Genomic DNA, 25696 nt, shown 5'->3' with positions numbered 1-25696 from the left:
CACAGAAGTGACCATTGTCTTTGGCTGTTCTCAGCTCATGTCCCATGTAAGAACGAAGAAGAGGCAATTTACTGCCTTTACATGTGTCTGTTTGTAAGAGCACATCAACCTTACGTGGGCATTTTCAGTTTGTTTTCCAGAGTGGTTTCCATTTCTGTCTCATTTTTTTTAAATCTCTGACTTCCTGCTCAGTGCTGTTTGAATAGTTGTTTCTATACTAACAAATACATAACCTACCATGTCCTTTGCCCAGGAAGAACATTTAGTGATATGAAATTTATTACACCTAGTTCACTTGAAGTGAAAAGCTAATTATGGAAAAATGTTCTGCAAGGAGCTATTTATAGCCCCTCCCAAGAAGGCAACAGATTATGAATTTCCTCGTATGGGCAAGCATTATTTTATTAGTATGCTTTCCTGTGAGGGTTTGGTGATAAAGAGGCTTTTCTCAGTGACTCCAGTGTAATACTGGCATTGACAGTGAACATGATTCTGTAATACAGACAACCTCACTCGATGTTTTTAGCATGCATGTGCTACTACATGTCACTCTAGATTTCTTTGTTTTGAAGCAAATGAGGGGTTACCTTAAGGTGAAAGATGCTTTCATAATGGTGACTGGGCTGGATTGTATTTTACATTCTAGAAATTTATAATTAAAGTCACTTTTCTTTTTGATGATATTAGTGAGGTTCAAATGGTGCGCAGTGTCTATGTTGGGGATGACTGAGTCCCAGAGCCTTTATTTGAAGGCTTTTCACTTGAGAATTTAAGATGCCAATGGGTGACATTTTGTTTTCTTGACCCTTAAAAATTCAGACAAGTGATTCTCAATGTGTGTTCCCCTGACCTACAGAGCCAGGATGGAGACATGAGTCTCTCTGCTGCCCAAACCTACACTTTGGCCACCCTGCACTTATGCTGGCTTATGGGCACACGCAACCAAGTGATTGCTAAAAGTTTTAATAAGATCCCTTCCTCAATTCTTCACCCATTGTACTTTCCTTTATTCCTTCCCTTTCTCTCAGCACCTTCTAGTCCTTTCTGCTCTCTCCTGTCTCCTCTCCTTCCCCACTTGCCCTGCTCCATGGAAAATGAGCTGCTGTAAAATATTATCCTCCTATCTTTTACCTAGTTCTCATTTAGCTCTTCATGAGTCCAGTTTGGCCAAGTGTAAATCATAGCGCTGAGCCCAAACCTGGTGACTTCAGTTTGTGGTGAGCCAGTACACTTAAGTGTGGCCTTCAGATAAGAGGAAGCTGGCAGGGAAGGACATTAAGTTAAAAGGCCACTGTACGAGGTTGGTAGGCATTGTTTGGATGCAGGGTAGCTAGTTGTCTAAGGGAAATGACACTGACCAGGGTCAACAAGTCAAGAAGAAGACATTTATACTTTAACATAAAAATAAAAATATTAGGGGCACCCAGGTGGCTCAGTTAGTTAAGCATCTGACTCGACTTCAGCTCAGGTCATGGTCTCACATTTCGTGAGTTCGAACCCTGAATCGGGCTCCATGCTGACAGTGCAGAGCCTGCTTGGGATTCTTTCTCTCCCTGTCTCTCTGCCCCTCCCCTGCTTGCTTGTGTACATTCTCTCTCTCTCTCTCTCTCTCTCTCTCTCTCTCAAAAATAAATAAATAAACTTTAAAAATAAACAAGCATTTAAACAAATAAATACAAATATTTGAATAGTGCATGGATAGCAAGCATTAAGAAAACAGAACTGAGAGTTTATAAATAAACCCTCAAATTTATGGCCAATTGATTTGGAGGAGGATACCCAAGACAATTCAATGGGGAAAGAACAGACTTCAGCTGATGGTACTGGGACAATGGGATATCAACACACATGATGGTGAAATTGGACCCCTACCTCACACTATATAAAATATTAATTTGAAATGGATCAAATGCATGAACGTAAAAATTAAAACTAAAACACTCGGGATGCCTGGGTGGCTCAGTCAGTTAAGTGTCCAACTTTGGCCCAGGTCACGATCTCACGGTTTATGAGTTCGAGTACCATGTCGGGCTCTGTGTTGACAGCTCGGAGCCTGGAGCTTGCTTTGGAGTCTATGTCTTCCTCTCTCTCTGCCTCATCCTCTCTCTCTCTCTCTCTCAAAAACAAATAAACATTAATTTTTTAAAAAATTATAAAATTCTTAGAAGAAAGCATAGGGGTAAATCTTCATGACGTTGGATTTGGCAAAGGATTCTTAAATATGACACCAAAAGGGCAAGCAATGAAAAGGGAAAAATAGATAAACTGGACTTTATCAAAAGTAAAAACTTGCTATGACACCATCAAGAAAGTGAAAAGACAACCCACAGAATGGGAGAAGATATTTGCAAGTCTTATATTTGGTAAGGGCCTTATATCCAGAATACACAAAGAATTCTTACAACTCAATTAGAAAAGACAAGTAACACAATTTAAAAAACAGTCAAAGGATCTGAATAGATTCTTCTCTGAAGAAGATGTATGCATGGCCAATAAATACATGAAAAGATACTCAACATAAGGAGTCATTAAGAAAATGCAAATTAGAGCCACAATGAGATACCTCATCACATTCACTAGGTTGGCTATTATTTAAAAAAAAATAAAAGCCAAACCAAAAAAAAAAAAAAATAACAAGTGTTGGTGAGGATGTGGAAAAATTAGAACCCTCATACACTGGGGGTGGGTGGGAATATAAAATGGTGCAATCATTTTGAAAAACAGACTAGCAGTTCCTTAAAAAAGTTAAAAATAGTGTTACCATTCAATCCAGCAATTTCACTGCTAAGTATATACCCAAGAGAAATGAAAACAAATGTGCACACGAAAACTTGTACATGAATGTTTATAGTAGCATGATTCATAAGAACCAAAATTGGGAACAACACAAATGTCCATCAACTGATGAATGAACTACACAAAAATGTGGCATATGCATACAATGGAATATTATTTGGCCACAACAAGGCATGAACTATTAGTAAATGCTACAACATGGTTGGACTTTGAAAACATTATGCTAATGCAAGAAGGCAGTTAGAAAAGACCAATAACTGAAGATTTCATTTATATGAAAGTCCAGAGGAGGTAAATCTATAGAGACAGAAAGTAGATTATAGTTGCCTACAATAAGGGGCATGGCAGTTTGAGATACGATAGATAAATAGTATAGGGTTTTTTGGAGTGATGAAATGCTCTAAAATTGGTTGTGGTGATGACTATATAACTCTGTCAATATACTAGAAACCATTGAATTGTGTACTACCAATGGGTTAATTGTATGTGAGTTACATCTGAATAAAATTTTTTAAAAATGGGGAAAAAAGCCCATTAAGCCCATTATTGTATCTGTCCAGTTCTTCCCTCTTGGTGCCTCATTCATTCATTCATTCATTTCATTTGTTCATTCAGCGTCATGCTTCTTTCATGCCAAGGCCCTGACCTACCTCCCCTCCACACCATGCCCTTCCCCCTTCCATCTTCCTTCACTTCTTCCTGCTGCCACCCGGTAAGCAAGCAGGTCCCCAAGTTTCTATCTTGAGCTTCTTGCTCATCTCCTTCTTTCTGCACAATTTCAGTCCTGTGGTTCTCAGTGTAACATCTTTCAAATCTTTATCTCTGGTTCTGACAGCTCCTCCCGGCTGTCTTCCACATTCCCAACTGCCTGCTGATATTTCCATTTGGAGTCCTCCAACTTAACTTGTTTAAAATGAATTTGATTTTTCCTTTTCCTTTCCCCCCACCCCAGCTCATTCTCCCATCTTTCCTAGTGCTATTAATGCTGCTACTTTTTTTTCCAGTTACCTGAGCTTAATAGCTGAACTCTGCCTTGAAATGTTCTCTCTCTCTCTCTCCCCCCTGCTCTCTCTCTCTCACTCTCGTCTTCCCTTGCCATTCAGTAACTGAATCCTATTGGATCCTTGCTTCCTAATGTTGCTTTCACTCATCTCTTCCTTCCCATTCCATTGTCTCTCTCTTCTGTAGTTCAGCCCTAACTAGGAATGGTCACCAGCATTCTAACTGGCCATACACAATCCCAGGATATGAACTGTGGAAGAAAAAGAAGGCAGTGTTGCAGCCTAAGGAAGGACTTCACAACTCCCTGCTATGAAGTTCATTAAAGAGATTTCACAAAAGAGTTGTACAAAAGAAGATGAAACCCAAGGACCTGGAAAAAAAGACTTCCATTCATTAATGAAACAGGTCATCTTGGGGAAATTGAAACATATGCCAAAGGGAGTGGGTTTAGAGAGCCCACTGACAGGCCCAGTATTGAGCCAGCGAACACTGGTACAGCTAGACCAGTGGTCCATGTACTAAAATATTTCTATGCTAATTGGTAAACAGCCACTGTCCTCAGCCCCTCAAACATCCCTCACCTCCCTGCTGCTCCCCCATGACTCCTTTAAAGTGATTAGAAACCCTGCCAGGAGCTGTGCTATCATATGGCTCTGACTCTATAACCACCCTGGTCTCAACATAGGAGTTTTTCCAGTGGTTGCCAAACCAAATCCACACTCCTTGGCGTCCTCAGGATCCATCTTAATCTGACCATAACCTAGCTTTCTGTTCTATTTTCCATTACTCCTACAGTGCATTCCTTGTATGTGACTTATGCTATCCCAACATCAGTTTTTTGCTTTTGCTTTTCTCTTCCTGCTCTGTCTGCTCAAATTCTTCTGGTCCCCAAGGCCTTGCTCATCTGCTACCACTTCCAAGAAGTTGCCTCTGCACCCTTCTGCCAGAAGTGATCTTTCCATCCTCACTGTTCTTTGTTGTCTATGTCTCTCTTCCTTTCTCTCTCTCCCTTTTCTATCTATCATCTATCTATCTATCATCTATCATCTATATCTACCCACACATATATGTATCTGTATATGCTTATGTATATTTTATGGACATATTATTTTATACATATAATTGAATATATTCTTACTTCAATCTTTATGGACTAGTATTTTAAAGTTGTATCAACTTAAGATTATTTGGGAAGTAGGAACAAAAACCAACTCTGCTTGGACAGCTGGGGTCTCATGTCTCCCTTCTGACTACCACACAGCCTCATGGCTCTGAGTCCCATCCACCCCATCGACCAATGACTGGCTAGCTCCAGCCTTATATACCCCATTTGCCTACTTGGCAAAGGGAACTTCCTGTGTCCTTAACTTAAGCAGTGAGAGAATGGCATCCAACACATGCAAAATTCACAGCCTTTCCCTGCTGCACCTTATACTTAAATGTCTTGCCTTAAATTAAACCTCATGTGCTTTGGGTTGTAAGCTATACTGTGTCCTGGAGTGAAGTATTTTACTTAACAACTTCCTTTAAAAAAATAAGTACTGACTGTTCTAGCTTTCATGAACCAGTTAGCAGAAAGGACATTTTGTGTATAAGTCAATGCCATGTTGGAAGAAGAGTGGAAAAAAAAAAATCAATGTCCTCTCGGGGGCTTCTGAGTGGACCAGAGCTTACATTTTGTATCCCAGATACCGAGCTGAGGTTTCTGGAGTTTGTTCAGTTTCAACACCCTCTTCTAGCTTTCTCAGGGGCAGATGTGTCATGGGCTGTACTCCCTCTGTAGCACAGTAGTCGGTACTCAGCCTTGAATACTACTCACATGATTATTGGTTGTATGAAGGAGACCTGGAGCTCATTTTAAGAACTACAGAGTTCTTACTATGTGCCAGGGGTTATATTCTCATGGAATGCTCACTGAACAACCTCCTGAGGCACCTATTGCCCCGTTTTGTTGATGAGGGAACTGGCTCAGGGAGGCTAAGTGATATTCCCAGTGTATGCAGTCGACCAGAAGGTGTCAAGAGATGTACATGGCTTAGCCTCCCCCCACCATGTTCTGGTCCCCAATTGCCTCAGGGACAACTTCCCACCGTAGACTCCTCATTCCATTCTCCTTCTCGTGCCCCTGTGGTTGGGGGGTTTGGTAGCATCAGCCCACCTGATCCTCCCAGCCCATGAAGCTCCACACGGCATCTGTCCCCTTTGTCTCCAGGGAAGTTCATTTTCCTTTTAAGAGGAGCTGTGGTCCAGTCATGTCCCCTTCATGTCTGGTTCCATGGAGGTCACCACTAGGATCATTTAGCATCATAGAGGCTGTATACGTGCAGATTTGCTAACGTTAGGACTTTGGGAGAGGCATCCTGTGAACTTTTGGAAATTGTGTTGAAATCAAATGAATGAACTGAGAAATCCCTGAAGCAGCAATTAAATTCTGCATTTATTATTGAGCAAATGAAAAGCAAGTGGAGGATGCAGGTAGGGCAAAGGGGCCACTCAGGGGATTTCATGTCAAATATAAATGAGGTGTGGATGCCAGTGAGCATTCCATTACTGAACAGCACATCTGTGTAGACACACACAGTGGCATTGCTTGTTTGGGCATCTCCTCAAACATTCCTCCTGACCTTTGTCACCCAATCCTGTCTGTCATATGTCTTAGCCACTTAAAACAGGACCTTTTTTCTACCAGAGAAGTATCTGCAGTAAAGGAATCCTGTTAATATGTTAGTGAACTATTGTATTACCTTTCTTTAAGTAACATAAAATGTTAACGAGAGCTCTGGCATTCAGCTGTGCAGGTTGTGTACTGCACAACGTGGGGCCTGTAGTCACACAGACTACTGATCCACTTGAACTCAGGAAGCCCTTAGGGGGATGATGCAGATGGTGGGGAGTGGATACCTTTTGCAAGAAGATTCAAAAGGGGTTGATATATTTTGCAGGAGGGGACAAGTATAGCTTGTGGTAGGATCAAGAGCTTCAGAAGCAGGCCAACCTGGCCTCAGGTCCTACAGTCACCATATCACTACTTAGTTCCTAGCTCACATGGGCAGGTGACTTAACTTCTCTGAGTCTGTAAAAAGGAGGATAGAGAGGCTCTCTTCCTTTACTCTCTGTGCAGGGGCAGGCGGTGGTCCTTGGACGGGTTGTCAGGCTTCTGGCTTCCTGTATTCTTCCATTCCTCCTGGTCAGTGACCCAGCTAAAGATTTCCTACTGCCCAAATCCAAATGCAAAGGGCTTAAGGCAGTTGCATACACATATATATGTACCATTTAACCATCTTTAAGTATACAGTTCACCATCAGCACCATCCATCTCCAGAACTTTTTCCATCTTCCCAAATTGAACAGCTCCTCATTCCTCCCTGCCCCTAGGCCCTGGCACCCTCTAGTCTACTTTCTGTCTCTATGAATCTGACAATTCTAGCTATCTCATATCTCACAGTATTCGTCCTTTTATGACTAGTTTATTTCACTTAATGTAATGTCTTCATGGTTCATCCAAGTTGCAGCACGTGTCAGAAATGCATTATTTTTTAGAGCTGAATAATATTCCAGTGTATGGATAGACCATATTGTATTTATCCATTCATCCATCGATGGACATGGGTTGCTTTCACCTTTTGGCTGTTGTGAATAATGCTACTATGAACACGGATGTACAAGTCTCTCTTTGTGAATTTGTTTTCACTTCTTTTGAGTATATACCCAGAAATGTAATTGCTGGATCATATGGCAATTCTATGGTTAGCATTTTGAGGAGCCTCCATACTGTTTTCCATTTTCCATTCCCACCAGCAGCGCACAAGGGCTCTAATTTCTCCACATCCTCATCAACATTTATTATTTTCTGTTTTTTTTTTAAATAGCTATCCTAGTGGGTGTTGCACACACATTTTTAAAACTCATGCTGAACACCTTCTTTTAGTTTCCTTGAATTCTTTGTGGCAATCTCCTCAGATTGCTGTGGGCAGAAAGATGTGAGTTCCTCCATCTGCTCAGAAGTGATGGGACCAGGGGTGCCTGGGTGGCGCAGTCGGTTAGGCGTCCGACTTCAGCCAGGTCACGATCTCGCGGTCCGTGAGTTCGAGCCCCGCGTCAGGCTCTGGGCTGATGGCTCGGAGCCTGGAGCCTGTTTCTGATTCTGTGTCTCCCTCTCTCTCTGCCCCTCCCCCGTTCATGCTCTGTCTCTCTCTGTCCCAAAAATAAATAAAAAATGTTGAAAAAAAAAATTAAAAAAAAAAAAAAAAAAAAAAAAAAAGAAGTGATGGGACCAGAGGAGTCACTGTTGGTCCACCACTGAGGTGCACAGGTGACTCAGCCTGTGGTAAGGCAGGGGACAGGTGCTGGTGGAGAGGGGGAGCAGGGAGTCGGCTTGGACGTTTCTCCTGAGTAAGGCATCAAGAAGAGCTCTGAGAAGGGCCTGGCTTCTGGCTCTGATCCCAGAAGACAGTGGTTTCATCTGGGGATGCGTGGTTGGTTTGTGTTTTTTTTTTCAAAGTTTATTTTATTCATTTTGACGGGGTTAGGGGGAGGAGCAGAGAGTGAGGGAGAGAGAGAACCCCAAACAGGCTCAGCACGGTCAGTATGGAGCCCGATGCAGGGCTCGAACTCAGAAACCAGGAGATCATGACCTGAACCGAAATCAAGAGTCAGATACTTAACTGACTGAGCCACCCAGGAACCTGAGGGTTGTGTGTTTAATATCCCCATAACAGCAACAAATGTTTTCTTTTTCTTCTTTCTTTTTGTTTTTTGTTTTTGTTTGTTTTGTTTTTGGTGTAGGCACAGTTTTGATCCCCTGATCTCAAAAAAACAAGATTGCTCTTTCATCTGAAGCAGTCATGGGCAACGTAGTTCTGGGCATTTTCCTTCCCAACTGTCTCCTTCCTTTGCCTCTCCCTCCCCTTCCTTTTTTTCATAAAATGGAATCTGAAGCCTCACCAGAAAGAAAGAAAGGGCAAAAAGCAGCCTGTATTCAGCTCAGAGAATCCTCAGTGCACTGTGACTAAGGAATCAATGACCTAGAACATCAGAGTTTTGTGTGGGCTGCAGGGAAGACAGGGGTTCCCGGCCCTGGGAAGAGGTGTTGTTGGGTGAACTGCAGCTCAGGCTTTGTTCTGGGCTCCAAGCACAGCAGCCCCCAGCTGGTACCTGGGGTTGGGACACTCACTGTTGGGACAGGACTACTTTGCCACCAGATGTCAGTTACCTTCTATCCATTTGGAGCTACCAGGTGGAGAACTTTTCCACTTGGAACCCCACTATCACACCCTCCTGTCTCTGTCCCCAGATTTGCCCCACAGCCCTCTCTCTGAGCCATCACCCTCCCCAGGCCCTGTGGGGTAAAGAACAGGGAAATTTTGCACACTTTCTTTTCAATACAACTGAAATGTAGACTCATGCAAGGATCGAGAGGAGCAGAGCAGCTGCCGCTGGCCATCGTGGCCACATCCCTGCCGAGAACCCGGAACACCCGCCTGTTCTCTGGGCACTGGGTACTGGGTGGATGGTGGAGGTGGGGTGTGAACCTTCCTCACCTGGCCCGTCATCACAGCCGGCGTCTCTCTTCTGACTGATGTCCCATGAAGCAATTAGTAACTATCACACCTGGACTCTCAACCTATGATAGTTGCAAAGATCGATCAAAGCAATCTGCAGTGTGCTGTAGTCATAGAAAGAGAAGAAAAGGCCAATTAAAAAAAAAATAAAGTTTGACTTAAATCCCGACACACACCCCACAACTGCCTGCACCTCTTACTCCCTCACAGTCGGATCAAGGAGGAGGTTGCAGTAATGGCTGGAAAATAAGAGTTATCCAGACCCTTCATGTGTGGGGCCTTGGCTTCCCTCTAGGGCTTCCGGAAGAAAAAAGTACTGCTTCCATCTGAGTGCCTGAACCAAAGGAGCGGGCCCCTGTGAGGGTGTGGGAGCTGTGCCCAGGCTCTTGAGCAGAATTTATGTCCTTCATCTGCAATTAGCCCATTGCTACTTCTGAGAACATGAATAGTTCACTCTGCTGTTAATGGGAATGCTGTTCTCACCCCAAGGGGAGGAAAAATGCCCAGAAACATGTTTAATGGATTTTTTTTGATACTTAAAAACATTGCAGTGATTTTCTGCTTCCTTCCAAAGGACATGTTGATAACTTTTCCATATGGTAATTTTCTGTTATGATTGTTAGTGGTTTGGCAATTTTTAATATTAAAATTCCTAATGGTAAGCAGAATTTCATCCAGTTTTCAATCCATAAGACCAGTTTAAGTTTTCAGAGAGGAAGTCATTATTTCCTTTTTCTTCCTTCATATTGAAAAGACATGTCTCTTTCCCCACCCCCACGGTTTGCCTCATCTTTTGTACATGGCTTCGGGTTCACGAGGAACGTAGGGAATGGGTGCAAAGGCGCCCTAATGAGCATGTCGTTCTCGTGGTTCAGACACGCCAGCACTGAGTTTCCCCAAGTTACCTTTTCCAATTCCAATAACATTCTGTGCGTCAGCGTTGCCAGGGTAGACGCAGCCAGGCCCGGGATAGAAACCCTGTTTTCCATGCAGAGATGACTCTCATGCAAACAGGCTCTCTTCCCTGCCCGACAACAGGCTGTCTCACACAACTTAAAAATTCAAAATGTCTTTTCCTAAAAATATCGGAGAAGAATCTTACCAAAAATTATTTAATATCACTTGTTTTTTCCCCCCACTGTGGGTGGTATTCACAGAAGTTATATTTATGAACCTAATTGAAATCATGTAGATGATCCTAAGAATGGTATTAGCTCTGGAAATAACCCAAATGCGGATGATGTTTGACACAAGAGCGTGAAATGATTTGCCACCTCCTCCCCATTAGAACTGTGAGTTTTCGTTCGTAAAAGGCAGTGAATGTATGCGTGTCAAGCCTGAATGACTACCTGAAGTAAGAGGTAAATGAAAACCAGCCTTTTCAGATGCCATTTTTGTGCAACCCTTCCCTTTGTTGATCTTTTTCTTTCCTACCTGCCTCTGTCAATTAAACTATGGAGGGCTTGAGGGCTGAGGCAAAATGATGCTTTTTTTTTCTGAAGGCTTGGTTATATTTATTTACACTGGGCACTGGACATATCAGAATGTATCAACCTGCTGATGCCAGGTTATGAGAAAACTGCTTCACAGAAACATTCCTAGGATATCTCTCTAAGCAAGAGCTTCCCTGGCACACTGAAGGGTGTGTTTTTCTCTCAGGGAATGGCAAAATGTAACTGACTGTGTTGGTCCAGGCTCTCAGTTGTAGACAACAGAATCTACTCTGTCTGAGCAGAATGATATTTCCATAGGGATGTAGCTTGCCTTCAGAATTCAGGGACAGACGAAGAAAGGCTATATAATAATCTCATGAGAACAATGTCCAAAATCATCCCACAGAGTCAGGCTGCTGAGGACGCTGATGCCTTTCCCCTGACCAGGAAGATGCCACCTCAGTTAGGGTCATGGCACCTGGGCCTCATGTGGCACTTTGCAGGTAGGCATACCCTCTCCCTGGGTAACTCCATTCAGAATCAGAGTCGTCCATATCTCCATCTGATATGTAGGTACCAAGTCTCACCCTGAAGCCGAGCTGCCAAGAAGTGTGGGACATGTCAACTGTGGTTTTCCAGCTCCTTCCCTGTGGGAAGACGCATCAGAATAGGGAGGACTGGAGGTTGAGGAAGTCAACCCATAATAACTACCACATGTGAAACAGACCAGCACATCATGGCGAGGGTGGGTGGGAAAGGGGGATGAGCCAAATGAAACAACTTTCCGCTGTTTGGCAGCACACAGACCCTGGTTTAGAGAGCTCAGTATGAACTGGTTGGTGGAGAAGGCGGGATCGGCCAGTGGTCATGGCATCCTGAAGGCATCTAGCTAGCACAGCGTCTACCTAGCCACCCAGCATCCCTCATGAGCAGTGCTGGATGGAGGTCAGAGGACAGCCTTGCCCGTAGGGTCTTCTGTCTGGAGAGGGCTCTTCTCCCCCTCTCAAAGGATCCAGAGGTTTCTGGAGTGCCTTTCTTTTCATCTTCTCCTCCTCCCCTGTTCCCAGGTCTTCTTCTGGGTGGTCTTGGCCCTGGGGAGGTAGCAGCTACTTTTATTCAAAGCTGGAGGCTCGTCTGAACCTCCTCAAGGTCTGAAGTAGGATGTAAAGACCATCTTGTTTGTTTCCATGTGGAGCTTGAGAGAGCCATCTTGTGATGGCATAGCTATTTCTTTTGTAGTTTCTTTACTTACCTTATTTGGCTTTCATAACAATCACCAGGTTTTAAAAAAATCATCAGGTTTGAAGATAATTATAGATATGTTGAAAGAGGAAAATGATAGTGATGATTTATTTTTACTATGCTTCTGCATCTGTGATACATATATAACCATCCTGTGAGCTAGGTCTAATTACCATCAGTGTGTAGATGGACGGTCATAGATTTATAGATGGAATTTACAGGTGGAAACTGAAGTTCAGAGAGGTATAGTGACTTGTTTAAAGTAACACAGGAGCTTAGATCCCAACTTTGGTCTTGTGACTCGAGTAGGAGGTTCTATTCCCACATATTGTATTCTCTTGGCATAAAGATGAACAAGAGTGGATGCAGGTGGGAGGTTTGATACTGAGGTAAGGGATGTGTGTGTGTGTGTGTGTGTGTGTGTGTGTGTGTGTGTGTCTGTGTGTCTGTGTGTGTGTCTGTGTGTCTGTGTGTGTCTGTCTGTGTGAAGGGATCATGCAGATTTTATTAATTTTTACATGAACATATATGTGTTAATTCAACTACAGTGCGTGTCTGGTAGGATGTTGCAGTTTTCAATTGAGATCTTACAAATCCGCATCATTATCTCATTGTTCTTCCTTAACAAAGCCAGGGTAGCTGGAAGAATCAGGCCAGGATTGCACACATGCTTTTTATTTGCCTCATGGGGCCAATTGGCGAGATGCCTGTAGAGAGTTGACGCTCCAGGGAACTAGAAAACACTGATTGGTCCACGACGAGGTCAGACACTACAAAGCATCTGTCTGGAAGAATGAATATCCTCTGACATTGCCTCCACCAGCCCTCACCCTGGGCTGGCATTTCTGTCTGTCTCTTCATGGAATGGGTGGATAAAATGAAGAAGGTGATGGTGTGGCTTGCCCAAGGTCCTTTAGTGAGCAGGTGGCCCCTGGCGGACCTACATCCCATGTTGCTGTCCTCAGATGGCCAGACTTCAGCCAGGGGCCAAGGTTCCTGAGAAGGGCCAGGTCCTGAGCAGAGGGGCCAAGGGCAGCAAGAGAAGATCCAGTTGGCAGGCATGGTGAGAGGCTGTGCAGTGGGAGTTCAGAAAGTTGATCCTTGAGCAAAATTCATTCATTTGTGCAGTAGCATCTTGTGTATTGAGTGCCAGCAACATGCAGAACACAGCACTGGCCCCTGCACCAAGCCCATTGCAAACTATTCCTGCCTTTGAGGAGCTTCTACTAATTAACGGATGGGCAACAACGATGATAACAGCTCACAACTAACCCTTGTATATCCTCCCACACCTACAAAGCACTTTTCACCTGCAGTGCCTGGTTTTGCCTGCACAGTTTCTGGAGGCACAAAGAGCAAGTCGATGATCATTTTCTAGTGAGAATGTCTAAAGCTCAGAGTAGTTAGACTCAAGCTCATTTTTTCTGCTCTGCATCCCAGCACTCTTTATTTCAATAATGATGGTTTCAGGCCAGAAGTAGATTGTATTAATGGGAGGGAGAGAAAAACAGTGCAAACAGTGTGAGATGCAGAGTCTTCTCCCCTACAATTACCAGGAGTTCACTGTTCCTCAGTCATCAGCCTGACATAGCACACAGCACCCCTTCCCGGCCCACTTCCTGCATGGCCTGCTGCACTCCTACATCCCTGCGCCCAGCGGCACCAGCTTCCCTGTGCCAACCTCCCCACCCCCGACCCTTCTGCAAGGATTCTCCCCTGGCTTCCACTCCACCCTGGTTCTCTGTGGACTTGTGACAAAGCCACTGCATTGTGCCATGGGAGTGAGGGACAATACAACCACAGGCTCTGAGGGCACCAGGGGGAAGCAGGTCGAAAGAAAGGGCCACCTTAAGGCCCCATGCCCTGTGCAAAATGCCACTTTCCTGGCCCTGGGGCATGGTTCCCGCCCCCTGATGGCGGTCAAAAGGAGGGTAAATCTCTCCCCACTGCCAAGAAAAGGCAGCACAAGCTTGAGATCACCATTCTCATCTATGTTTTAGGTATCTAGGGAATGATGCAAGCTGATGAATCCCTGCTTCTCCAGAATACAAGGCCAACTTGGGCAACTGTCAGGAAAATGGTAGGTACTGTGCTGAGTCTGGAAAATCAGGCAGGATTTGGAGAGCTGGGGCAAGGTGTGGTCAAGTATTTGAGAACTCTTTGTACTGTACATTAGGTTAGTTTACTACTTAATAATTAGTTTCCTAGAGCTGTTATAATAAGTTGCCACAAACTGGGGTGTCCTAAAGCCACAGAAATCTATTCTCTCAAAGTTCTGGAAGCCCAAGGTCCAATCAAGGTGTCAGCAATGCTCCCTCTGATGGCTCTGGCAGAGAATCCCCCCCGCCCTTGCTTCTTCCAGCTTCTGGTGGCAGCCAGCAATCACTGGAGCTCTTTTGTTTGTAGAAGCATCAGTCCAATTTCTGCCTCTGCTGTCGTCTGGCATTCCCCCCAGCGTGTCTGTGTCCAAGTAACTCTCTTCTCTTATAAAGACACCAGTTGCTGGATTAGGCCCATCCTAATCCAGCATGACCTCATTTTAACTTGATTACAACTGCAAAGACCCTCCTTCCAAATAAGACCTCCTTCCTTCACATTCACAGGTACTGGGGGTTAGGGTTTCCACATATCTTTTTAGGGAAGGCCATCCAGCCCACAACAAAATAGCAGGAAGATTTTTTTAAAATGTTTATTTATTTTTGAGAGAGAGAGAGAGAGAGAGAGAGAGAGACAGAGAGCGCAGGAGAGAGGTGAAGAGAGAGGGAGACACAGAATCTAAAGCAGTCTCCAGGCTCTGAGCTGTTAGCAAAGAGCCTGACACGGGGCTCGAACTCACAGACCATGAGATCATGACCTGAGCTGAAGTCGGACGCTTAACTGATTGAGCCACCCAAGTGCCCCATGGAAAATTTTATTAGTGCTCAAGCATAGTGAAGAGAGCAAAGGGGGGGGGGTGTCAAATGTTGGAAATCATACCAAAGATTTTAGTGAATAAAAGGATACAAGTATTAGCATACTCAAGAAAAAGAAAAAATACACAGGAGGTTTATTTTAAGTTCAGGTATAGGTGAAGAGAAGATAACTTAAAAATTAGTAAATTATCTTTTATGACTTTTTATAGTTATCTAAAGCATGTCTAATGAAACTTTACATCTGTGGCAATATGATTATTGATTCAGGCAGGTAAACATAGGCTCACAAAAAAACAATTTGCTAGTGAGACAGTCCTTATCACTTGACGTCAAATGGAGAGTGTTATGCTAAGTGAAATAAGTCATACAGAGAAAGACAGATACCATATGTTTTCACTCTTATGTGGATCCTGAGAAACTTACCAGAAGACCATGGGGGAGGGAAAGGAAAAAATAAGGTTAGAGAGGGAGGGAGCCAAAACATAAGAGACTCTTAAAAACTGAGAACAAACTGAGGGTTGATGGGGGGTGGGAGGAAGGGGAGGGTGGGTGATGGGTATTGAGGAGGGCACCTTTTGGGATGAGCACTGGGTGTTGTATGGAAACCAATCTGACAATAAATTTCATATTTAAAAAAATACAACAGAGGAAAATCTGTCACTTACAATGGTGACTACAGCATTTAATCTGATTTGAAGTCTTTTGTTTCAAACTACTTTACTTGGCTAAACAAAGCTCTCTAATTCAGTAGGTTGTATAGCCAGCTTCCTTAAAAATAGGATAAAGAAATTTAAGAGCATAGCATCCAAATAAATAAGGTGCTTTTTGGTTTAAGTGACTTATCTCATAATTTCCTTTTAATTTCCTTCTTCAGCGGAAACTCATATTTCTGACTTCAGATTTTCCTTTTTTGAAAGGGGGAGCCTAAATTATTTTGTTTGCACATGTGGACAGCATTCCTTTTAGAAGAAAAGAATAATCAAAGATGAGGAGGTGTATTCTGAAAACAGTGGCTGGATGCCACAGGACTTGGTGGCTGACTAGTTGTGAGGATCAGGAGGGGGACCAAAGGGAGCTCCTCCCAGGTTTCACAGAACGTGTAGATGTTGGGTGAATGAATGAACAGTAATGGAGACAATGTAGGAACCTTACTAGAAATGAAGGTGACAGGAGAAACTGAGTGGAGAAGAAACGGGGTGTAAGATGTGAACTTCATTTTGGCGATACTCATCTTCTGCCTCTAGAAAGATGGCTCCAGGAGGGAGAAAAGAAAAACTGGGGCTTAGCAGTGAGGTTAGAATGGAACACCAGTTTAGGAGACATTCACATGGAAATAATTGTTGAAATAAGGGGATCTGGTGAAATTTCTAGTGGAGACCCTACACAGAGAAGAGAGGTGGCTTAGTATAGAACAAAACATGGAAACTGTGCACATTTAGGGGATGGCAGAGAAAGGAGGCCTGGAGGAGAAGAACAAGGTGGGGCAGTGTGAAGGTCAGTGTCGGTCAGGACCGAGCTTGGGGACAGACCCAGCTACAGAGATGGCAGGGAGGACAGGGACGGCAGAGCAGAAGATTCCCAATATCCTGCAGTTGTGAAAGAGCAGAGTTAGAGGAGTTGTTGCTACCCCAGGCATAGCTGCTGCTGAGAGGTGTGAACCAGATGTCTTGGGATGATATGGGGAGGTCTCATGCTGGAAAATGGTGAAAGAAATGCATGTTGTCAGTCTTGGGAGAAATTTGAGTCTCATGGCTTTAAGAACCTGGGCTCTAGAGTCAGATATATGTTGCCAAACCTGTTCTGCTATGATTGTGACCTTGGGTAACTTACTTAAGGAAACTGATACTTAGTTTCCACATTGGCAATGTGGTCATAAAATATGAACTGGCATTGATCATGACAATGTGTGTAAAGAGCCTATTCCAATATCAAGGGCATAGTAGATGCTCAATGTTAGCTATTAGGAATAGCAGCAGCAATAGCATTGCATGGCTGGGAAGGTAAGAACTCAGGCTTGGAGGTTGTACCAGTCAGGTTAGACAATGATATGCTGCAGTAACAAACAACCCTAAACCTCAGGGCCCTACAATAACAAAGGTCTATTTTTCATCCAAGTGGCATGCCATCATGTGTTGGTGGTGGCTCTACCATGTCATTTTCACTTGGAGACCCAAGCAGAGGAAAAAGCACACATGGCAAAGAGCTCACATTTCACTGGCCACTCTCACACAGCAGGGCCCAAGTTCAATAGAGCAGGGAAGTATAATCTTCTCCCAGGTAGGGACACTTAATGTTGGTAAACAGTAATTCAGTTGACTGCAGTGGAGCTAGTCAGTGGAACTATGGCATAAACGAGGAGGTTGGCCATCTGTGTAAATCAGTAATTCAGTTTCAAAGCCTGGCACATAGAATCAAAGCAGGGTGAGGAGGGTTGTTCCTGAGCCTGGGATAGGTTAAGCACAGCATGGGACAGGCATGGGGAGATGTGGACAGTTCTCTTCAGGAATAAAGAAAACCATAATGAAGAAACCAATAATACCAAAACAGGAAGAGAGAGTTGCTAAAAGTTACACAATAACCTGACCTAAACCATGACAGGCCCAACAATGTGTACACATTCACAGACAGGTGAGCACTGTGTTCCCCCGCAGGCCAGGTTCCAGGTGGAAGAGAACCATGGAAAGAAGTGAGGCTCAGACACCTGCTTCTGTTCTCAGACTCATCCTTGTGTCCTTAGGGAAGTTCCATTCTTTGCTGGCCTGCCTCAAGTCAATACGTTCACATTTTCTACCATAGAGTAATGAGTGAAAAAGAAAGAAATGGAATGAGCGAGACAACATCAACATAAAACACAGGCACACAAAACATACAAAACATGCCTGGCCTTCAGGTGCCCCTGCAAACAAAGTGCACTTATTTTTTTATAAAGATTTTATTTTTTACTGATTCGAAGGGGTACATGCACCCTGATATTTATAGCAGCATTATCAAAAATAACAAAATTATAAAAAGAGTCCAAATGTCCATTGACTGATGAATGGATAAAGAAGATGTGGTATATATATATGTATGTGTATATATATATATATATATATATATATATATATATATGTATATATATGTATATATACACACACACACACCTACACACACACACACATATACATATGTACAATGGAGTACTACTCAGTGATCATAAAGAATGAAATCTTGTCATTTGCAATGATGTGGGTGGAGCTAGAGTGTGTTATGCTAAGCAAAATAAGTCAGTCAGAGAAAGACAAATACCACATGATTTCACTCATATGTGGAATTTAAGAAACAAAACAGATGAATGTAGGGGAAGGGAAAAAAGAGAAGGAAGTAAACTATAATAGAATCTTAATTATAGAGAACAAACTGAGGGTTGATGGAGGGGAGGTGGGTGGGGAATGGGCTAAATGGGGGATGGGCATTAAGGAAGGCAGTTGTTGGGATGAGCAGTGGGTGTTATATATAAGTGGCGAATCACTAAATTCTACTCCTGAACCAATATTAACATTAACATGTTAGTTAACTAACTAGAATTTTTTTTAATTTGAAAAAAACCATTATTTTTAAGTAATCTCTACACCCAACATGGGGCTTGTCACATGTGCCACTGCCTGAACAAGGCAGGTGCTCCACAAAGTGCACACATTTTAAATAGAATGGTCATATAAAGAGGAAGCAAAGGATAGCAGTAGAAAAATGATAAAAGAGAATTAATAAAATAAACAAGAGTGGCACCTGACTCAGGCCAGTGGTGACAATGCTCCATGAGCTGAGGAGTAGAATTAACTCAACCCTTTGCACCCGAACTCTAAAAATGAATGTATGGATGAATGAATGAATGAATGAATGAATGAATGAATGAATGAAAATCTTTGTCTCCTACTCATGTCTTCCAAAGTATTTTGTTTCACCAAAAAGATCTTGTTACAGCTTCAAAAACTTGTTGGGCTACTTTTTGCTTTATTTTGTGACTAGGCTGTGCATAGCTCTCATCCATAGTGTGTGCTTAGATGTTCTCAGGCATTCTCTGTGGGGACTGGACAGAATCTGGAGCAAGGACCCCCTCTAGGTATAGTTCTGGGCCCATCTGACAGTCACTGAGCTCTCCAGTATAACTTCCTGTGATGATGGAAATGTTCTCCAATCTGTGCTGTTCAATATGGTGACTACTGAAAACTTGAAATGTGGCGAGGGCGATTTAGGAACTGAATTTTAAATTTTATTTAAATTTAAATGCAAATAGCCATGTGGCTGCCATTTGGATCAGCAGAGGCTAGATTCTAGGTCCCAGAGTGGATGTGCCATGAAGTACCTACCTTTGGGATGGGGCTGGAACCCTACAAACAGTCTGGGCTGGCTGTTGTTATGTTACACAGCCCACAGCAAGTCCTGGATCCTTCTTAGGAATAGAAGACATTTAATTATGTGGCATGGGCTCATTGCAGGGAGGTAGTAGAGTGTAGGGCATCCTTTTTAACCAAGTTCTACAAGAGAATTAAGCCCTACAAAGCATAAGGGGAGTGCCTACTCCTTCAGTGTTCTCAAGAATAACACTTATCTAGGACCATTCTAGATGCATGGGGAGAAGGGAATTATTTATGTTCAATGGATGTCCCAGGACCTTAGGGCTTACTTTTCTTCTGGAAGTGGGATTTAAAAAAACTCGTCTAAAGTGGGGCTCTAAAGGTAAAAATAATGAAGTAGACATTCCTTCCAAGGACATTTTTCTTGGACCTACAAAAATTCACAAGTATCAGAATGCAATGAGCCTATGGTATGTCCAAGGTCTTGCCTGATGATTCTCTGGTATATAAGCAACAGCCTTGGTTTTGTCATTGAAGGGAGAAGTTCTAGGCAACTTCCAAGCTGTGACCAACAGCATTTTCTTCTCCATCATCATCACCATCACCCCTCTCCACCACTGCCTCCAAAACACCAAAAAGGATCTGACCTCCTGGACAATTGTGCAAGGCACCACATATGTGGATAAGAACAAACATAACCTTTTAAGAGCTTACAAGTACAGACAGATACACAGAATGTATATCATGCTTGGCACATAAAACCCATTCCCAAGAACTTAGGTATAAATCAACTTGCATCTTTAATACAAGAAATAGCTTACATTTCTAATAGAATACAGAAAAGCATAAGAAAGAAGTGTATATATATACAGTGTGTATATATTTATACATGTATATATACACACACACATATATACACATAAACGCACATAATATATGTATTTATACATGCATGAGATTAAAACAACATAGATATAGAAAGTCATTAAGGTACAAATGGAAAGTGAAAGTGTCTTTTCCTTCTTCAAATCTCTCTTCAAAAAGGTAACTTGCATGAACTTTTCTTGATTCCTTCCATAAGTTACAAAACCACCTCTATGTAGAACTGTTCATGTCATGCATACACACTCGTGCACATGCATAATTCAGAGAAGGATCAGAATACACTGACATAAAGATTGTTTTTTTCACAAAACATGCATGGAGATTTTTACTCTCAGAATGTGCAGGCATACCACCTTCTTTGTCCTGGCTGCATAGTATTCCATTGTGTGGACTTGTGGGTTGAATTATGTTCCACCTCAAAAATATGTTGGAGTCCTAACCCCTAACACTTATTGTGATCTTATTTGGAGACAAGATCTTTATAGAGATAATGAAGTGAAAATGAGGTCATTGGGTTAAAAAAATGACTATTGTCTTGGTAAAAGGGAGAAATTTGAACACAGAGACAGACACATATGGAGGAAGGATGTTAGGAAGAGGTACAGGGAGAAGACCACCATTTACAAACCAAGAACAGAGGTCTGCAAGAGTTCTTTCCCTCATGGCTCTAGGAAAGAAACTGGCAATACCTTCATCTTGAACTTCTAGCCTCCAAAACTGTGAGACAATAAATTTCTATTATTTAAGAATACCTAATCTATGGTATTTTGATGTTTTTTTAATTTTAATTTTTTTTATTTTTGAGAGACAGAGACAGAGTGAGAGAAGGGGAGGTGGAGAGACAGAGGGAGACACAGAATCCGAAGCAGGCTCTAGGCTCTGAATGATCAGCACAGAGCCCGATGCAGGGCTCAAACTCATGAACCATGAGATCATGACCTGAGCTGAAGTCGTGAGATCATGACCGTGAGATCATGACCTGATGCTTAACCGACGGAGCCACCCAGGCACCCCAATATATCAAACTTTCTTAAAGGAGCCCACCGGTAAAGAAGATGCTGATCTAGGTAGACCGAGTGCAGTTACAGAGATCTCATACCTCACAGTGAGGTCATGAATGAAAGAGAGTCACTTGACATTCTTAGGACTCTTTTGGTTGCAAGTGACAGAAGTCCCACTTGAACTAGCTTAATAGCAAAGGAAATTAATTTTGAGGGTATTTTGGTGTCTTGCAGGATTTAAGGATAGCTGGGTTTCAAAAAAAATTGAGACCAGGGACCCAGATACCAACAGAGTCCTCTCCTTCTGACTTGCGTCCTCCTCCTCTCCACAAATTTTATCAGTTCTCCCTGTCTTCTTGAGATGAGTTTCCCTGTTTATGTGGCTCACAAGACAGAATGCCTGGCTTTGAAAGGTCTCTGATGGGCTTATCCTAGGTCAGGTCAGGTTGTCAGGCCAGAACCTAGCATCTCCCAAGGGCACAGTCACCATGTACTAATCTAACTGCAACCTCGGGAATCATTTGGATGTAGGGAGTGGCTTGGTGGGTGGGGGACTGTTGCTGTTAGAAGGATGTTCCCAGAAGACAGCTGCCTGGGGTCTCCTAATTATTTTGATGGAAGACTCCTGGAAGAGATGGAATTTCGCTGATGTCACCATTTGTAGAAAACCCAAGGCTTTGTAATGCCCACCCCAAGGACCCCAGGCTCTGGGCCACAGAGAAGACCCCCTACCCAAGCAGAGGTGCTTTTGACAGTTTGGAGCCCACCAAGCACACCCCTCCCTGGATCTCTGCAACTGTGCGATCCTTCTAGGCAGAAGCAGAGAGCAGCATAAATGATTATCAAAACAAGGCCGGGCTCTGCCTGCAGGAAAATCCGGGCTGTGGCAGCAGCTCAGTGCCCGCCAAGCGAAATACCAGTTAGGAGATATCGCTGGCATGCAATTTAAAGAATAACTCGACTAGCACTTGAGGTTATTTAGAAAAATACCTTCGGTCACGTGCTTTGCAGAATGCTATGTACTTGAAATGAATCATCCGTACCCAGCCCAGAGCAGATTTAATTACAATCCCCTCCCGTGTTGCTTCTTTTAAAACTTGACCTTCTTTTCTGGTTGCTATTCAAATTCAGCAAAATATCAACTTGATTCTTTTTTTTTTTTTTTTTTTTTTTTTGAAGCCGAGGAGGAATCTTTCTATAGCTGAACAGTTCCAGATAGGAAGAAGGGACCAAGCTCACAGGCAGGAGCCTTGCAATATAGTGATGACAGCAGATTACCTTTCATTACCAAGAAAATGTCATTTACCTGTGAGGGCCATAAAATAATTTGTCCTAATGACTATACACAGCTTGTAAGCAAAAACCAACATCAAGATGACACAAACAGATGGTTTCTGAGTGACTTGACAAGATTATGCCAGCTGAACACACTAGACCTCTGTATTTCTAAAGGGGTGTGTGTCACTACTCATACTCAACCCTGGGTTTCTGTGGATGTGATTAACCCACAGGCGGTGCATGTGATTTAAGAGAGTGGCCTTTATCATGAGGCCAGTAGACAGGAAAGAGCAAGGATAAAAGGCCCTGGAGAAAGAACTCAGGCAGGTTCATAAACCCTTCAGAGCCTCAGTTTCCTCCTCTGTAAAGAAGCTTCGATAATTCTATCACAAGGTTTTGTGCAATGCAGAGAAAACAGATATAAAGTGACTGGCACATGATGGAAGGCTTAGTGACACTGGCTATTACTGTTCTTTTTCAGCCCATTTTTCAGTGTCTGGTAGTCACACTGTTTGCACTTCTGAATGTTAAGCAAACATTGCCCAGCTCAATACAAAGCTGGACATTTTCTCGTTTTCGTTGTGTTCCAAATTAGTCATTAGATCTGATGAGAGGCTGACCCCAGAGGACCACACTGGTAGATGTCAGTTGGTGGCTGATCAAAACCTATTGTCCTCAGGGTTAGGTAAGTCAGAGGATATGGCTGGCCTGACCTTCACAATGAGGGTAAACAGTTTCGTGGCAGCACAAGAGAGAATGATAGTGAACAGGTGCCCAAGTCTGCCAGAAATCACGTCTCCCCAGAGAGCTGCCATGGGCTTCTTGTGATCAGACCCTTCCATCCTTTCCTGGGCCTACATCCTGGACCCTTTCTCATCAGGATGCCAGCTTCTCTCCCTCCCTCCCTTCCTTCCTTCCTCCCTTGCTCTCTCCAAGAATGGCGCCTATGAGGGTACACATGCTCACCTTGGGGTATATTTTTGGCTAAAGGACTGAAAGCTATTTAGGAAGTTGAGACAGGCTATGTGGAGAAACCAGATCATGAAGTCAGATGGACAAATCACGAGGGGGTCTGTTGTGTAGTGAGTGATTTTTACAGTCACAACCGAGGCAGGTCAGTGACCACCAGGCCCACAGCCTCCCAACCGCTCCCTCTGCCTCTTGTCTCTCAGTTCAAACTTCCTTTCCACCAGCCCACCCCCAGGGGCAGAGGAAGAGCTCCCCATGATGGTCTTAGCTGTCCTCCACCACCTACCCCTAAACTCCTTGAACACATGTAATTTTATTTCACACAATTCGTTAAAAATGAAGCAAGAAAGAGGGGAGGCTGATCAGGGAAGTCCTCTTTGAGGAGGTTATGTTTCTGTAAAGACCAAGTGGTGCAAATAAAGATGTGAGGGGTGCAGCCTCCAGGAAGAGGAGACAGACATGAGAGCGGACTACAGTGGGAGGGGCAGGTGGGACCGTGCTTGGCAAAGCAGGCAGACTGCCAACACAGGCCCTCCAGGCTTTGGTTTTGCTCAAGGATTTTATTTCAGTTTTGATGAATGTATTTGGAGAGTTTATAAAATGTACTGTTTTAGTCATTTTTTAAGTATATAGTTCAATGGTATTAAGTGCATTCACATTGTTGGGCAACCATCACAACACCCATCTCCAGAACTGTTTCATCTTGCAAAACTATGACTGTACTCATTGCACACTGAGTCCCCCTCCCCCTCCCCCAGCCTGTGGCAACCACCATTCTGCTCTCTGTCTCTATGGATCTGACTACTCTAGCCAGGTTCCTCACACTCTAGGTCCATAAGTAGGTCCTAGAGTATCTTTCCATTTGTGACTGGCTTATTCCACTTAGCCATAATGTCCTCAAGATTCATCCATGTTGTAAGCAGAATATCCTCCCTTTTTAAGGCTGAATGATATTCCATTGTATGTATATACCACCTTTTGTTTATTTACTCATCCACTGATGGGCACTTGGATTGACTCCATCTCTTGGCTATTATGAATAATGCTGGAATGAACATGGGTGTGCAAATGTCTCTTCAAGATACTGCTTCCAGTTCTTTGGGGTGTATACCCAGAAGTGGCATTGCTGGATCATAAGGTAATTCTATATTTAATTTTTTGAGGAAACTCCATGCTGTTTTCCATAGCAGCAACACCATTTAATATTCTTACCAACAATGCACAAGGTTCTCAATTTTTCCACATACTCACCAACACTTATTATTTTCCTTTTTTTTAAAAATAGTAACCACCCTAATGGGTGTGTTTTGGGGGTTCTGAGCAGGAAGGGTGGCATGACCTGTTTGTGTTTTTAAAGGATCCCCCTGGCTGTTATGTGGGAAATGAAGTTTAAATTACCAGGGTAATTTTGAGGATGAAGAGGCTTCTGTGAGTAAGTATTCAGGGCCAGGGTACAAAGTATCCTTGTCATAGTCAAACCAGACAGGAGTTTACCCACCTCTGTTTGGGAGGCAAGAGTAAAGCAACTCTGGACGCCAAGAGGAGGCAGAGGTGAGGGTGCATCTCATCCATCTGAAACAGAGAGGTGTGAGGGCCCAGATTAATTATACTGGCAAAAAAGGAGAAGAGGCAAACAGGGTGGGGAGGTGGGAAGCCACTACCACTCCCACATGAGGAGGGGAAGTTGATGTCACTGAGTTCAGGGCCCCAGCAGGCCCATTCTCAGGATGCAGGAGGATGAGGGAGATTTGGCTACTGCCACTGACCCCAACTGTGCCCAAGACTTGTCACTGCTATCTCTACCCCATCTTCCACTGGCTGAGCCCAGGTGGGAGATGAAGCCTGGAGCCCCCAAGCAGCCTGCAGGGCTCAGCCTCCCTCATTAGCAAGGAGAGTGGGGTGGGACCATGGGGCTGAGCAGGAGCTCAGCCCTCATTAAGGGGTGGTCATGGGAGATAGAATGTAACAGGCCCAGGCTTGGCTGCAGGGTCTGGGGGAGGGAGCAGGATGAAGAAAGAGGCCAGCATTTTTAGAGAGTTGTCCTTTCCTGAGGTGGGGAGATGGGAAGGAAGCAGGGGGACGGTTGGTTGCAGGGGTTAATCCATTTAGCTGCACATTTGTTTTGTTCGGTTTTTTGTTTTTTGTTTGTTTTTGGTGTAACTCTTAATAATAAAATGGTTTAAGAAAAAGAAGGAAGAAAGAAAACTCTGGATACTTAAGGGATCAAACGTTACATTTTTCTCCATGCTCCTTAGTGGATAAAAGAGAAATAAAAATCAC

General features: G+C 43.4%; 1 long non-coding RNA gene across 2 annotated transcripts in view; it reads right to left on the bottom strand.

Annotated features, from left to right (window-relative positions):
• Positions 1 to 8751: 8751 nt before the first annotated feature.
• The window catches only part of LOC131485239 (uncharacterized), a 179929-nt gene continuing 162984 nt past the window's right edge, over positions 8752 to 25696 (bottom strand). The window contains exons 3-4 of one of the 2 annotated variants that reach the window (XR_009248720.1): positions 24915 to 24988; positions 8752 to 9463 (exon numbers count right to left, since the gene is read on the bottom strand). This is a non-coding gene — a long non-coding RNA (uncharacterized LOC131485239). Of the gene's footprint in view, positions 9464 to 21179; positions 21795 to 24914; positions 24989 to 25696 lie in introns of those variants that run through there. The other variant, XR_009248719.1, reaches the window with a different exon arrangement.

This window comes from Neofelis nebulosa, chromosome 9 (assembly GCF_028018385.1).
Source record: "Neofelis nebulosa isolate mNeoNeb1 chromosome 9, mNeoNeb1.pri, whole genome shotgun sequence".
Taxonomy (NCBI): domain Eukaryota; kingdom Metazoa; phylum Chordata; class Mammalia; order Carnivora; family Felidae; genus Neofelis; species Neofelis nebulosa.
The sequence above is the reverse complement of the archived record's forward strand: the minus strand, read 5'-3'. Positions and strand labels throughout refer to the sequence as shown.